This window comes from Ambystoma mexicanum, chromosome 3q, assembly GCF_040938575.1.
Source record: "Ambystoma mexicanum isolate Mex_15411 chromosome 3q, UKY_AmexF1_1, whole genome shotgun sequence".
Taxonomy (NCBI): Eukaryota; Metazoa; Chordata; class Amphibia; order Caudata; family Ambystomatidae; genus Ambystoma; species Ambystoma mexicanum.
The window spans coordinates 209,917,407-209,931,204 of NC_090926.1; the positions used below are offsets into that span (position 1 = coordinate 209,917,407).

A 13,798-nucleotide genomic window follows, 5' to 3' on the forward strand; every position below is an offset into this window, starting at 1 on the left:
TAGTAGCAATAGTGAAAGAGTGGCCAGGAGAGATAGAAAGCCTGCAGACAAGGCCGTTGAAGGAGGAATAGGCCTGTATAGGATTCACAGAGGCAGGAATCCACTCCGGGAAGATCAAGGCTACACCCCCACCAGGACGGTTGGAACTGGGCGCGGAGAGGATCTTGTAGCCATCAGGGAGGAGATTGTCAAAGCTTGTGACAGAGCTGGCCATGAACCATGTCTCGATGAGAACAAGGACATCGAGGTAGGGGTTCTTCCACATGACGGCAAATGTCAGACAAGTGTTTGACAGCCGAGGGAGAGTGGCAATATGGAGAAGGTTGCCAACCTTGAAAGACTTCCGGGGAGTGGTACAAATTAGAGGTACGCCCTGCAGAGATGTAAAAGGAGACCGAGGAGGGGGGCAGAAGAGGAAGGAGGAGAGGGCAAGGTGGCCAAAGGGGAGGCAGAGGTGGGAGGCAAGAAAGCCAGACAGGAGAGAGAGGGCACAGCAGGCTATGGAAGGAAGTTGTTGAGGCACGGGAAGCGTCTATCAAAGAGGAGAAGGGTGGCTTGAGGGCCTTGGACCAGGGCGGTGCCATTCAGGTAGACATTAATGATTACCTTAGAGGAGTGGAAGGGGTCCAGGAGGGCCTCCCACCGGGTGCCACCATTAATGGGTGAAGAAGAGAAAGGAGAGAGCACAGAGACCATATGTGGAGTCCAAAGGACCGGCGAAGGAACGACAAAGAGGATGTCGGCGAGGGTCTGTCTGGAGGATGCATTGGTGTAGGTGTCAGCGAAAGGGAGACCAGGGTTAGAGACGAAGATATATTTTTTGAACTTCTTCCTACCAGACTTAGAGAGAAGGGTAGGATAGTCATTGGAGAAACAGTTACAGAAGATAGGAGAAATCGAGTACCATAGGTGATGTGGAGGAGGGGGAAGAGGAGAGAGGGGGGGTGAGAGAAGAGAGGAGGTGGGAGCAGAAGTGGCAGAACAGGACAGGAGCATCAGGACAGAGTAGCACAATGCAGTCACTGGTTGCAGCCAAAATAAAAAAAACAGTACAGCCACAGGGCACAGCAAGATTCCAATTTTAGCAAAAGGTGAAACATAGTACAACCACCAGGCACAGCTAGAATCACATTTTGGCAAAAGGTGAAACACAGTACAGCCACAGGGCACAGCTAGAATCACATTTTAGCAATAGGTAAAACACAGTTGAGAATTTTGAGAATTGTGCTGGGAAGGTTTTTGTGTGGAGATATAGTGAAAGGATAATGTTGTGGCGAGTGTATGACTGGATACTGACAGGAAACCTCCCTGATCCTTTTGAGGGTTCCAGTGATGCTCCATACGGGCATTGAGGAGCAGCAGAAGGTGGCAGGTCCTGGCCCATTCCTGGTTTCTGGTGCACATTAAAGAGCTCGATCTGGTGCAGAGAAATGGATCTGGCAACCAATGAAAAGATGCATGGCCAAGGACTGTAGAGTGGGACACAGAGCCCTATTGGCACGCACCTTGCACCTTTGCATGGCGTGCAGGCTTCGCAATGACACACTTCAGAGAGCACCTACTGGATGATTTAAGCTTCCCCCAGGATTACAACAAGCAACGTTTGCGCGAGAACACCTTAAACTTGTGTCCCCAACAATGCATCAGTTTGACAAATTGGAAGGATTAAGTGGGTGCTGCACCCCATCTGCACGTCCCCAGCAAGCATGCATTGCCATCACCTGCACTAGCCCATCTAGGATGAGGCGGGTGCTGCACCCCATCTGCACGTCCCCAGCAAGCATGCATTGCCATCACCTGCACTAGCCCATCTAGGATGAACCCAGCAAGCATGCATTGCCATCACCTGCACTAGCCCATCTAGGATGAACCCAGCAAGCATGCATTGCCATCACCTGCACTAGCCCATCTAGGATGAAGCAGGTGCTGCACCCCATCTGCACGTCCCCAGCAAGCATGCATTGCCATCACCTGCACTAGCCCATCTAGGATGAAGCGGCTGCTGCAACCCATCTGCACGTCCCCAGCAAGCATGCATTGCCATCACCTGCACTAGCCCATCTAGGATGAAGCGGCTGCTGCAACCCATCTGCACGTCCCCAGCAAGCATGCATTGCCATCACCTGCACTAGCCCATCTAGGATGAAGCGGGTGCTGCGCCCCCATCTGCAAGTCCCCAGCAAGCATGCATTGCCATCACCTGCACTAGCCCATCTAGGATGAAGCGGGTGCAGCGCCCCATCTGCAGGTCCCCAGCAAGTATGCATTGCCATCACCTGCACTAGCTCATCTAGGATGAAGCGGGTGCTGCACCCCATCTGCAGGTCCCCAGCAAGCATGCATTGCCATCACCTGCACTAGCCCATCTAGGATGAAGCGTGTGCTGCGCCCCATCTGCAGGTCCCCAGCAAGCATGCATTGCCATCACCTGCACTAGCCCATCTAGGATGAAGCGCGTGCTGCGCCCCATCTGCAAGTCCCCAGCAAGCATGCATTGCCATCACCTGCACTAGCCCATCTAGGATGAAGCGGGTGCTGCGCCCCATCTGCACGTCCCCAGCAAGCATGCATTGCCATCACCAGCACTAGCCCATCTAGGATGAAGCGGGTGCTGCGCCCCCATCTGCAAGTCCCCAGCAAGCATGCATTGCCATCACCTGCACTAGCCCATCTAGGATGAAGCGGGTGCAGCGCCCCATCTGCAGGTCCCCAGCAAGCATGCATTGCCATCACCTGCACTAGCCCATCTAGGATGAAGCGGGTGCTGCACCCCATCTGCAGGTCCCCAGCAAGCATGCATTGCCATCACCTGCACTAGTCCATCTAGGATGAAGCGTGTGCTGCGCCCATCTGCAGGGCCCCAGCAAGCATGCATTGCCATCACCTGCACTAGCCCATCTAGGATGAAGCGAGTGCTGCGCCCCATCTGCAAGTCCCCAGCAAGCATGCATTGCCACCACCTGCACTAGCCCATCTAGGATGAAGCGGGTGCCGAGCCCCAACTGCACGTCCCCAGCAAGCGTGCATTGCCAGCCCATCCAGCAAGCATGCATTGCCACCACCTGCACTAGCCCATCTAGGATGAAGCGGGTGCTGCGCCCCATCTGCACGTCCCCAGCAGGCATGCATTGCCACCACCTGCACTAGCCCATCTAGGATGAAGCGGTTGCTGCGCCCCATCTGCAGGTCCCCAGCAGGCATGCATTGCCATCACCTGCACTAGCCCATCTAGGATGAAGCGGGTGCTGCGCCCCATCTGCACGTCCCCAGCAGGCATGCATTGCCATCACCTGCACTAGCCCATCTAGGATGAGGCGGGTGCTGCGCCCCATCTGCACGTCCCCAGCAGGCATGCATTGCCATCACCTGCACTAGCCCATCTAGGATGAAGCGGGTGCTGCGCCCCATCTGCACGTCCCCAGCAGGCATGCATTGTCACCACCTGCACTAGCCTATCTAGGATGAAGCGGGTGCTGCGCCCCATCTGCACGTCCCCAGCAAGCATGCATTGCCATCACCTGCACTAGCCCATCTAGGATGAAGCGGGTGCTGCGCCCCATCTGCACGTCCCCAGCAAGCATGCATTGCCACCACCTGCACTAGCCCATCTAGGATGAAGCGGGTGCTGCGCCCCATCTGCACGTCCCCAGCAAGCATGCATTGCCACCACCTGCACTAGCCCATCTAGGATGAACCGGGTGCTGCGCCCCATCTGCACGTCCCCAGCAAGCATGCATTGCCACCACCTTCACTAGCCCATCTAGGATGAAGCGGGTGCTGCGCCCCATCTGCAAGTCCCCAGCAAGCACCCATTGCCACCACCTGCACTAGCCCATCTAGGATGAAGCGGGTGCTGCGCCCCATCTGCACGTCCCCAGCAAGCACGCATTGCCATCACCTGCACTAGCCCATCTAGGATGAAGCGGGTGCTGCGCCCCATCTGCACGTCCCCAGCAAGCACGCATTGCCATCACCTGCACTAGCCCATCTAGGATGAAGCGGGTGCTGCGCCCCATCTGCACGTCCCCAGCAAGCATGCATTTCCACCACCTGCACTAGCCCATCTAGGATGGAGCGGGTGCTGCACCCCATCTGCAAGTCCCCAGGCCATCACCTGCACTAGCCCATCTAGGATGAAGCAGGTGCTGCACCCCATCTGCACGTCCCCAGCAAGCATGCATTGCCACCACCTGCACTAGCCCAACGCAGATGTAAGGGCACCAGGACCTGCTGCCATTTCATTCAAAAGCTTAGAGCATGGTTCCAGGCATTCAGCAAGACGAGGCCTGCTTAGACTTTGACTTGGAGGCCAAGACCACAAAGACCTACCTTTCACCATGGGACGGTAAGTGGATTTAATGTCTGGTCAGTGCATGTGTGAGGGCAATGGCATTAGCACTGACAGATGTTTGGAAACACTGTCTCCTACTGCTGTGACAGCACCCCAGTGGAATGTGGAGTGAACAGCCCACTGGTGTGACCAGAGCCTTGTCTCTGCTGGTGCTGTGGAAGGGGAAGGACAATGCCAATTGGATGGGGGGGCGGACGTGGCAGGACACCGGGGATTTCCTTTTTGGTCTGGTTTATTGTAATAATCCACCGCCACTCCAATGTATAAGAATATAAGTATCTATATTTGCGAGACCCCGCAGCGGATCACGTGCATATTACAACATTTATCAATGTTTCCCCTCATGCCTCCCGTATCCAGCCCCTGTACTCAGGTACCGTGGGGATCGTGCAGGTGGCGGGAGGGGGGTGCGGGGGCCGTGCACACATAACATTGTAGATGGGAACCTATCAGCAATAGGGCTCCAGGTTTCGAGTGACATCATAAACAGCACGCGCTTCCATTTCGCTGGCCCCTCGGAGTGACGTAAGCATCTGGCTGGCCTCTGACAATGGCTACTTTTCACCCGCTGCTACTTGCCTGGCTTGGGCGTTGAAGAGGGCCTGGCGCAGCAGGTAGATGGCCGCGTTGCCAATTCCGAGCCCGGTGAAGCCGATGAGTGGAACCAACTGGTGGGAGAAAAGCACAAGAAAAGGGATGAATATTTATGGTTAGAGAACAGGTTGGCTGACACGTGCAGCGGAGGGACAAGAAACAAAGAATAATAGCAGCAGCGCCATGGAGGAGCCCGGCCGGCGCAGTGACAGCGCGTGCCTGTCAGCCTGAGTGATGGGGCGCGGAGGGGCGGGGGCCACTCGCTGCTCCCCCACGAGTCTACACAGAATAAGAAGTGTCTGCAGAATAGCCAATCGCTTTATCTCCGCCTCGGCTCTTCTTCCTTGCTTATTGTATTCCTATTTTGGCTCCCCTATGTCCCTTTATAGCTCCTCTTTTTTTTCTTACATTGCTTTATGTATTTTTCTTTATTTACTTTTTTCTTGGGTACTTGTTCATTCTACCCTCCTTTAATCTTCTCTCCCTGTCACCGCCCCTCCCCCTTCTTACATTCCCGATGTGGGCCCGTCCTCTCTCTAGTCGCATCCGCCTTTCCCCCCAACACGCCGTCATCTTTCTTCCCTTCCCGTAACCCGTTTCTTTCATCAGTTCTCACTTCCGTCCCTTCCAGCGTTCCTTTATTTCCTCCTTTCTAGCATTCTCCCGCCCTTTCTCCCGTCCTGACTTCCGCCACCCTATTCCTCTCACCTAATTTCCTCACCTGCTCTTTTACGCTTTTCTCTTTGTTCGTTCAATTTTCTTTCATTTCTTGCCTACACCCCCTCTCTTGGGTTTACCCCCCTCCCCGCTTTTCTCATGCCATGCCCTTTCGTTTGTTTCAGCTCTCACTTCTTTCCCAAATCGTGCCTTCATATCTTCCATCATACCTTCTCTTCCCTTCCACCTCGCCTGTCCCTCTCCCTCTCTCTGTCCACTCCCTGTCTCCCGCCTCTTTCTCTACCTTTCCAAGTCTGTTGTTCACGAGCTTGCCCCCTTGTTTGCCTTCTTTCCCTGCTTCTTACTCATCTATTCACTGCTTGCTCTCCCTTTCGTCTCTCTCTTTTATTCCTTCTCTTCCCCTTCTTGAGCACACTCCTTGTCTGCCCCTCTCTTTTCTTCCTGCCTTTATTTCCTTCTTTCACTCTCTCCATTTATTTTCTACTCCGCGTTCTTTCTTTGCACCCCTCGACCCGCCCATTATTTCCTATATACGGTCCTTAAATCCATATGGCCCATCCTTATTTTATCTTCTCTGTCTCCCTCTCTCTCATTTTGTCACTGATTTCTCTCCTTTTTTCGTTTTCTATCTCCTCGTTCCACTCTCCTTTCTTTTGCACTATCCCTTTCTTTTCACTCTCCCCTCTCTTTTCATTTTACGTACCTCGGATTCTTGTTTTTCTTTGGCTTCTTGTATGCTGACCCCTCCCGGCCACCCTTCTTTTCTCTTCTCCTTCCAGTCTGTCATTGCCTTCTACTCCCCTTCCTCTCCAACCTCCCCGCTCCTCGGCGGGTCCCTCTCTACACTCTGTGTTCTTCCCTGCCTGTCGCTCCCCTTTCCCTTTTTTCTTCTTTGCTTCCATTTTCCTGCCGTTTGCCCCTCTCTCCCTTGCTTCTTGCCCATTCTCCTCCCCTCTCCTCTCTTCTCTCACTCAAACCCCATTCTGTTTCACCTTCTCTATCATCTTTTTCCTACACCTCTTTCTTTCGGCCACTGGCTGTTTCCTTTCTCCTTCTTCCATTTCCCGTTCCCTCCCCCATCTTCCTCGCACGTGCTCTCGTGTCCCTTGGCGCCCTTTGCGGTAGATGAAACCCGCCCAAGCAGGGCTATTGCCGGAGTGCATTGTGCCTGTCTAAACTGATTAGCCCGCAGTCTGCTTTCTTTACACGCGTCTACCATTCTTCAGTAATTTCCCCTTTTTAACTGCTCCTGTCACTTCTCTTTCCAGCCTTGCCCCGCTGACTCCAGCCTCCCCTTTCCACTCGCACGTGTGCGCACGTGCCTCTTGAGATGTCCCCGGGCGCCTTCGGGGTCGCCCCCAATCGGCGTTGGTACACAGAAGGCTGACCTCGCCTAAATAACTCTGCCCCCGGCCTTCCACGGCATGCCTTGGCGTAATGAGCCAATCACCAGCACCGCACGACCTCCTACATCCTGCGGCACAATGGAAGAAGCCATGAGCTGACTTCAGGGGGGCGGGAGCGGGGCCGGGAGGGCGAGGGATTTGTCTTCTGCCCACTTCTCCCACCAAGTCCCCAGCAATTTGTTCAACTGATGGGAAAATATAGTATTTGGCACCCAATAAAAAGACAGATATAAATCAGTGCCGCGTGTCCACAAATATATTCCATCTTCCGTTTCTCATCAGGGCCTACATTCCCTCAAAATCTACCCTGTTTTTTCATGTGTGTTTTTTAAACTCCTGTGTTCCAAGACCCCTGTGTGCGAGGACAAGGATGAAATGTCTGAGCAAGCTCCACACAGTTGCCTCACAATTGCATAGGGTCAAAACTAGAATGTTGTAATGCCCTATTTGCCGGCCCGTCTGTCCGAAATCTCAGCAAACTACAGATCATTCAAAATAACGCTCTCAGTGCAGTGCTGAACATCCCTATGCGTGAACATATTTCGGCGGCCAAGCAAAATGCTGATGGGCTACCTATTCGGCAGCATATCGTATTCAAAACTCTGGCTTTCACACATAAATGCATAGCCAACACAGCACCCAGATACCTCTCACAAAAATACTAAAGGCTCAATCAGCAAGACCCACACAATCTCTCTACACTAATTGCCCAATTACAGACCGGGGTCGGACTGGGACAAGAAATAGGACCGGTCACCCAAAAAAAGTGGCCCACCCCTCGCCTCACGACTCTTGACCTCTTATCCCACCCCAAAGTGATATCCCGGGAAGCGATGAAACACAACCTTTCACCCCTTGACAAAACAGGAAGTAGCATCAAATAGCATTCTTCCTAAGTACACTAAATTACTGTGAATCCAGGCAGACGTCCAAGGCCAAATGATTATATGTTATTGTATAGCACTTACGCTTAAGCTCTTTTTTATAGAACAAATATGCATACAATATCACCCAACCTGTGTTGGTACTCATTTATCGACCTAAGAAGGATGAAAGGCTTTTTGAAAAAAAAGAAAAGTGAAAAAAACTTTTTTAAAAACATTTTTTTCTTCCAAACCGGCCCAGGCATAGCCAGAAACCGGCTCCAACTCCCCAGGGATGATTTTAGCCCAGCCACGGGCCGATAGGACAAGGGCCCAATCCGACCCTGATACAGACTGAAAAGAGTGAGAGGTGCATTCTTCCCTGCCATAGCCACAGAACACTGGAATGCCCTCCCTCACAAACTCAGAGCTGAACAATCATATTGGGTTTTCCGCAAGCACCTCAAGACCTTGCTGTTCAGACTGGATGCCCCTCGCCAAGATCATCTCACCCTCTTCACGACTGTCCCATCTTCCCACCACGTAAAAGTCTTCTGTTGTGGTCTACGTACATTGTTCCATACTGTTTTATATTCATGTAACCAGCGCCCTGAGGCCTAAGGGTTTGGTGCGCTCTACAAATGTTAAAATAAGTAAATAAAATAAAAGCTGGTGCCTTTAAAAAGGTTGATAGACTGCGACAGAGTATTTCACATTTTGGACATCTCCTGAATACACATGTGGCCAGGGAAATGCTGTTTTTCAGTAAAATTCCACTTGCCCTGGAAACTCCCAGCATTCACTTTACTTCAACTCCTTTGTGCTAAGAGGCGGTCAGACCTGCAAAGAAAATGGTGAAATTTGCCAGCAAGCTGCTGCCCTTGGAAGCTTGATGTGGGTCCGACCTTACTAAATTCATGACACTGATGTCCAGTTTTTATACAATGGCTGCTCCGCCTGCAGTCTATTCACTACGCATAACCAGCTTCTAAGATCACTTAGTCTGCTTGCGCTGCTGCACCTGTACAGTTATCAAATGTCTTGCATTTTCTGCAGTGTTGTCACACACATGCAATCTTCTTTTTGCATATGAACATTTACCTGATTCTTTACTTCGTCATCAGTATCTATAAGGTCCATGCATTCTCTTCAGATAGTCTTCTCCATGCGTCATGTTTGTCTGTTGTGAGGTCCCCAGCTCCTCTTTCTCTCATTTTCATATTTCTTCAGGGAGTTCCTCCCTCAGATTGTCATCTCTTCGGGAATTTATTTGATGGGGTTTTCTCAGTGGGTACCTGCTTTTGAATGTTTGCTGTGGTATGGTCAGAACTGCTGGTGTCACGCATGGCACAATCTCAGGCTTCCAACATACAGGAGGTGGGGGTGGGATTTCCTGCCGAGGCTTGCAGCTGATCCTCTACAGACTGCTGCTCTGAGCATGAAAAATGAATGTGTATGAAAGGGGTAGAGGCTTTTTTGACTTAGAAGAGTTACAAGCAAACCCTGACCTTGGCGGTGTTAAACCTTGTTTCTTTCTATCCATTCATAGTCACATTTCTGTCTGTTTTTTGGAAGAACAGAACGCTGGCATGGCCTGTGTTCACATCCAATCTGAGGAAACACCCAATGCTTGCTTGCACTCAACGTGAGCTTCTCCTAGCAGGGAATTAGGGACAAAACCTCCACTGATCACCAGCGCTCAAACACTCAAACAAGAACCCCTCACTCAGCCATGACCCAGGAAGAAAAACATCTAACTCTCACCTGCACTCACCCTCGGCCCTTGACCAAGCAGGGACCTAAGGAGGAACCATCCAGCTTTCTGCATGCCTCTTTCAACATCTCCTGGCTCAGGCTGATGGATGAAATGTAAATAAATGGGTAGCAGTCAAATGAATAAATCACTACTGGACTTGGAAAAAAGAGGCAACAGATCCAAATAGAATCAGCGAAGATCAGCATAAAGAAGTCTACACGTGTGGCACCACAGGGGCCCTTATTATCCACCTTGCTGCATATGAGGCCAATGGTTGTTCCTGCCCATGATCTGATAGCATAATCTCTGCAAAGATCATCATCATTCATCTCGTCATCATTACGGTCTCACACAGTGGATGGAGGCGGCTGCGATGAGGCCTGGGATTTCCAGTCTTCTCATTGTGTTCAAGTTCTCCTTCTGTTGTTCTTCTTCTCTGATCCACATTAGAGAAGATCTGCACACCTCCCCCTTGTGCCCTGAGATGCTGCGAAGAAAGTGTAACCACCTGTCCCAGTCTTGCTGAATGTCCATTGCCATGTAGGAATACCTGCCCATTCTCTTGTACTGGTGCATGTGCCCCTGAGTGACTTGTAATGGGGGTTTTGAACGTTTGTTGGATTATACTTTCAATTGGCTGCATGCAATTCTGGCAGTGCCGCTGCAGCAGTGAAAAGACCATGAACGGCACGTCTCCCGCTGCCTCTCGCTTGTTTCTGTGCGGGCTTGTTGTTCCAAATGTGTTTAACTATGTGTCACCCACCACCTCCTCAAATCTCAGCCGCTCCATCCCAGCAAATTCAGGTGAGTGTGACTCTCCCACAAGCTGCCCTCAGGGATTCCTATTTCCCCCCCACTCCCCCTCCCGTTGTCAAGTGTTATCCCCATGGCAAATGTCTTGTCCACTTGTTTCAAGCGATGAATGCCACTGACTGATGAGCCAAATGCCTCCTCAACGTTCTGGAAATGGCACTTGCGTCGTTCACTCACTCCAACTCTGTGAATGTGTGACACCGTGCTGCACAAGAAAAAACAACCCTAAAACCCACTCTCTGGCTGTGTCCCAGTCACTCTACACTTCTCCTTACCCGCCTTCCTGCAATTCCTCTAAACGTCCCTAAATGTCCTACGCCCGTCCCAAGAGCAATCTCGTGCCTCTCTGTGAGCTGCCAGAGCCCCATCCGTGTGTCCACCTTTGATCTCGGCCTGAGGAAACATCATATGAAATTCATCCATGAAGAATCACTGACAATTCCGCTGATTCAGGGTAGTTTCGGGAATGTTCGTCTAGGCCTACTCATAAGAGCACCAATCTTCCCAAGACAGGCCTAACACAACACATGTGTGCAGCACCAGTCTCTGCAAGAAGAGTTCACGATTCTTCAGAGGGTGCAGGGCAAGCTCCCCAACTGCTCCTCAATCTCAATAATCCGGCCCACACCACATGCATCTTGAATTTGCTCCTGATTAATAATCCGGCCCACACCACATGCATCTTGAATTTGCTCCTGATTAATAATCCGGACCACATCACATGCATCTTGAATTTGCTCCTGATTAATAATTCGGACCACATCACATGCATCTTGAATTTGCTCCTGATTAATACTCCGGCCCACATCACATGCATCTTGAATTTGCTCCTGATTAATAATCCGGACCACATCACATGCATCTTGAATTTTCTCCTGATTAATAATTCGGACCACATCACATACATCTTGAATTTGCTCCTGATTAATACTCCGGCCCACACCACATGCATCTTGAATTTGCTCCTGATTAATAATCCGGCCCACACCACATGCATCTTGAATTTGCTCCTGATTAATAATCCGGCTCACATCTCTTGCTCCTGATTAATAATCCTGCCCACACCACATGCATCTTGAATTTGCTCCTGATTAATAATCCGGCCCACACCACATGCATCTTTAATTTGGTCCTGATTAATAACCCGGACCACATCACATGCATCTTGAATTTGCTCCTGATTAATAATCCGGCCCACATCACAAGCATCTTGAATTTGCTCCTGATTAATAATCCGGCCCACATCACTTGCTCCCGATTAATAATCCGGCCACACCACATGCATCTTGAATTTGCTCCTGATTAATAATCCGGACCACATCACATGCATCTTGAATTTGCTCCTGATTAAATAGTTTTCAAAGTTCTAAAAAGACCCGCAGGCAGGGCTCAGGGAACTTCTGAACCCCGCATGAACACAACAGCAGAGCTATCCTTCATTTTCCCTCTCTCCCCACAAGCCTAATGCAACCCCTCCCCTGTCATATCTGCTAGGGCACGTGAAATGGCAGCACTGTGTGTGTGCCCCAGCTGCATTTTCAAAATGGTTCCCCATTCTGTACGTTTATGGATTCTACAATACAGCAACCTCACCTCGATCCTCTGACAAAGGATATTAGAGAAGCACAGGTGAAAAACACGTCAGATTAATGAATGAATCTTTTAAAACATGCTTAATACCAGAGACCAGTCTTTAAGCGCGGGAACAGGGTTCAAGGCTGTGTTGCTCTGTGCTGTCTTGCGCCCAAGACAGACGTGTTGCCCCTGAGCTGGCGCCGTTCGGCCCAAGATACAAGGTACGGAAGATTGCGATGGCTGGAAAATCCACCGTCCAAACCCATTGACCAAGACTGAGGACACTGCTAGAAACGGTGCTTTCCGGGCAACAGACTTCCCCCCTTGTTATCTGCAAGGGACCGGCACCTCTGCCAAGGACAATGACCAGGCATGTCCTGCCAAACCCCTGCCCATACACCATCTCAACATTGCCACATTGAATGGCCTGTTTGGCCGTACCCCTGCCCATCGGTCCTTAGGATGGCGGAATGACATCGACTCGGCGTTATTTATTTATTTATGGGCATTTTTGTTCTTAAAGCACTCACATCCCCATCCATATTTTTTCCCCTGGAACACTTTCCTCCAGGGCACCCGAGCGGGAGACTAGGAACAGCTCTGGCCATGCAGCTGCAGCTGCATGGACGCATGATTTGTTTGGTTGTTACTATGTGATATGTAAATGATCATTAGTAGTCGTACTCCTATTAGTACAGTATGTGTATAAAGTTCTCAATAATGGCAGCTATTGTTGTATTTTGTTCAGTGCCAAGCCCAGATTCCCCACCACGAGCCACAGACACACCAGACTTGGCTTCCGGGCCGACAAGAGTTAACGTTTTCTGTTTAATACCTGGGCTGAATCATATTTTATGCATTGCAGTTCCCACGTACACACACACACACACGTCTCTGCACCCTTATTGTAATGAATTTTTCATAGCACGGGAAATGACTTTCTAAAATTCCCATTTGCATTCTGTTTGTTCACCGTCCCCCCATGTCCCTTTTCCGAGGTTGCGGGGTAGTGTATAACACAAGTGAGCCGTTCCTTGGGGTTCGTTTAAGTGGGGGGGATTGCAGGGGGATCAGAGAGACAGGTTTTTCAGTGCTGAAGACTACAAAATCGAATTGGCTGAGTTATTTACATGAGACAACCTCGGAGGCAACTAAAGTCATTTGGAGAAAAATGTGCAGGCAGATAACGCACATCAGCATCCCCGCACTATAATTCAGCGCGGAGCATCTCCGGGTTCAAGGCAACGGGGGGCGGGGCCACCGGGGGATCCAGCGCGGAATATTCATCTTGCATTTCAGGCCTGCACGGGGACAGGCGTCTTAATTGCATGGGCGCGCTGGCAAAGTTGTCTGTGGACTCACTGATCAGTTAACAAAAGCCTCAAATGTGGGAGCTATTAGGGTCCATGCATGCTGGCAAAGCTGGCACTGCAGCCGATTGTGATCTTCCTAGTGTGTGTTTGTGCATGGTTATTGTGCTGATCTTTGTGTGCAGAGCTTTTGTCATTCCTGTTCATGTTTTACAAGTGTGGGCACCTTTATTTATTTATCTAAAATTGCTCTAAACCGCAAAATAGGCCACATGGCATCAGAGGGCTGTACAAAAAAACATATACCTTTCACTGCTACTCAGGGGCGTTGCTAGGGGGGGCTAAGGGGGCTATAGCCCCTGATCTTTTGGCTGTAGCCCCGGATAGAATCTCAGGAGCTACAGCCAAAAGACTAGCTAGCCCCCAGTCCCAACAGTTCCGACATCAGCTTA

At 50.7% G+C, this 13,798-nt stretch overlaps 1 long non-coding RNA gene across 2 annotated transcripts in view; it reads right to left on the reverse strand.

The window, feature by feature from the left end:
• Positions 1-13,798, reverse strand: part of LOC138582336 (uncharacterized) — a 151,181-nt gene that overhangs the window by 68,934 nt on the left and 68,449 nt on the right. For both annotated transcript variants that reach the window (XR_011305008.1, XR_011305009.1), the window contains exon 2: positions 4,931-5,019. This is a non-coding gene — a long non-coding RNA (uncharacterized lncRNA). The remainder of the gene's footprint in view (positions 1-4,930; positions 5,020-13,798) is intronic.